Source organism: Cystoisospora suis (genome assembly GCF_002600585.1).
Source record: "Cystoisospora suis strain Wien I chromosome Unknown contig_4506, whole genome shotgun sequence".
NCBI classification, from domain to species: domain Eukaryota; phylum Apicomplexa; class Conoidasida; order Eucoccidiorida; family Sarcocystidae; genus Cystoisospora; species Cystoisospora suis.
The window spans coordinates 22,412-24,537 of record NW_027157298.1 but is presented as its reverse complement, the minus strand read 5'-3'; the positions used below and the strand labels follow the sequence as shown (position 1 = coordinate 24,537).

General features: G+C 43.2%; 1 protein-coding gene across 1 annotated transcript in view; it reads left to right on the top strand.

Moving 5' to 3' along the window:
• CSUI_008170 (translation elongation factor tu) overlaps window positions 1-2,126 on the top strand; it is a 12,705-nt gene continuing 10,579 nt past the window's right edge. Inside the window, exons 1-2 of the mRNA XM_068068306.1 lie at window positions 1-908; window positions 1,786-1,918. The gene's annotated coding sequence lies outside the window, so the exon portion shown is untranslated. The remainder of the gene's footprint in view (window positions 909-1,785; window positions 1,919-2,126) is intronic.

Here is a 2,126-nt window from a genome sequence, read left to right as displayed (position 1 = left end):
CCGCCTTCCGAATTACAATGGAAGAACTTCTCTCTTTTCTCTCTCCCCGTTGCATGCATGTGGTCGACTTCTTAACATTTCTTTTTCCTTTGTTGTTTCTCTCTTTCTCTTCTCTGTGTTTGTTGAGGGTGTCTGTGTGTTTCTTTTTCAAATGAAACCTTTTGGAGAGAGAAAGAGAGAATGTCAGCGAGAGGAGAAGCGAGAGAGTTACGCGGAAGTCTAGAGGAGCATGTGAGCTTGCATGCCTTCTCTCTCTTTCTCTCGTCTTCTTTCTCTTGTCTTCTTTTTTACATCTTCTCTCTCAACTTTCTCCGACCTCCTCCCCGGTCTTCTCTTAAAGCGGTAAGATTAGGGATACTTTATCTCCAGGCGAGGGAGGAGGTTGGGAAGGACGAGAGATAGATGGATGGGCGAGAAATTCTCCTTTCTTTTTCTTTTCGATCGCGTCAGTGAGGATTCTCACTGAAGTTCTTCAAGGAAAACCCATACAGAAAGTCATCACATATCTGTTTTCTTTTCCAGATTTTCACAAAGACTTCCACGGACTTTCTTTCTCTGTCTTCTTCCTCTCTTCAGAGGCCCATCAAACCAGATCTCCAGAGATACTCATTCTCCTCTTCTCTTTTTCTCCTTCTTCTTTCCTTTCTCCCTATTGTTTCTCCTTCTGCCTTTTCTTCTTTTTCTTTCCTTTCTTCTTGTTCTTCTGTCTCTAGAGAGATGCCGCCGTCAGGAGGCGTCTGTCGTGTGCTACTGAGAGAGGCGTGGACGAATGAACTGCGCAAGAGACAGACCATCCAGCCGATCAACTTTGCTAAGAATGCTCAGAAGAAGAAAGACCCGAAACTTCTTACTCCCTCCTTAACCCGTCATATGCAAATCAAAGATCTTCCACAGGGATTCGCTTCAAGGTATGTTACTATGTACAGCTCCAATCTCTCTTCAGCAATTGCGCAAGGGGGTGGTGGCTGCAGTCTTCTTGTTGGTAATGTAGAGCTCTCTGTTTCTTTCTCCTTAATCAACGGACAAGGCATGCTTCTCTTCATTTCTTCTACTCGAGTCGATTAATCTGCAGAATACAGGTGGAAAGAAAGACGTTCTCTTCATGTCTCTACTATTGTGAAGGTAGACGATAGTACTTCTCTTAGGGACTACTCGACCTTCTCCTTAGCGAAGAAGAAGAGAGGGGAAGGAGAAGAGACAGTGACTCTATTCTAGCTCTATGCTCACATAGAAAAAGCGATTGTCTCTATCCTCTCTGTTCATCCTACCTACTCGCGTCTATCTATCTATCTATCTTCAATCTATCTATCTATCTTCTATCTATCTATCCATCTTTTGCACTAGGTGTTGAAGCTTGTGTGTTCGGTCTTCTCCTTCAGTAATCGTTTCTTATTCCTTCTCTTCCTGTCTTCTTCTCTCTGTCTATCACTAATAGAAGTCCCCAGGAGAAATCTACCAGTATGTGTATCTAACTGCATGCATTCAACGAGAGAGTGTGTTGTATCTCCTGAAGGATCGTCTTTTGCGCAAGCGTTCTTCTTCCTCTCCTCCTAAGAGAGCTAAAGTACTAAACAAAGCTGAAGCGATAGAAATTATAGCTCCTCTCTTCTTCTTAGACAATCTTCCTTCCATTCATCCTCCCAGTATGTACATACACCAGAAAACTTCCTGAGCTCACTATCCCTCGTTGCTTTCTTCTTCGTGTGCCTGCATGCTACCTCCTCCTCCTCTTTCGTTTTCTTCTTCCCATCAATCATTCCTTTCTTTCTTTCTTTCCTGTCCCAGGCTTATACAAGATAAAAGAAGATTAAGAATACATTCCAGCTCCGATCTAGATCTCGAGAAAGACTATACACTTCCTAGGACGGCTTCACCTCGACAAGATCCGATTCAGCTTCTCTCTCCTTTACATCTCTTAGTAAGAAAGAGTACAGCACCTTTTTCTTCTTCTTTATCTCTTCCTTTTTCTTTCCTTCTTCTCTAAAGCACTTTCTTCTTGTTGTTGTTCTCCTTTTCTTACACGGAGTCTCGTCGCTTCTTTCTCCTTCCACCTCGCAGGATCCAGATGAGAGTGTGTACAGAAAGAAGTGTAGTGACGCTTCAGAAGGAAAAAAAAAGAGGGGGGG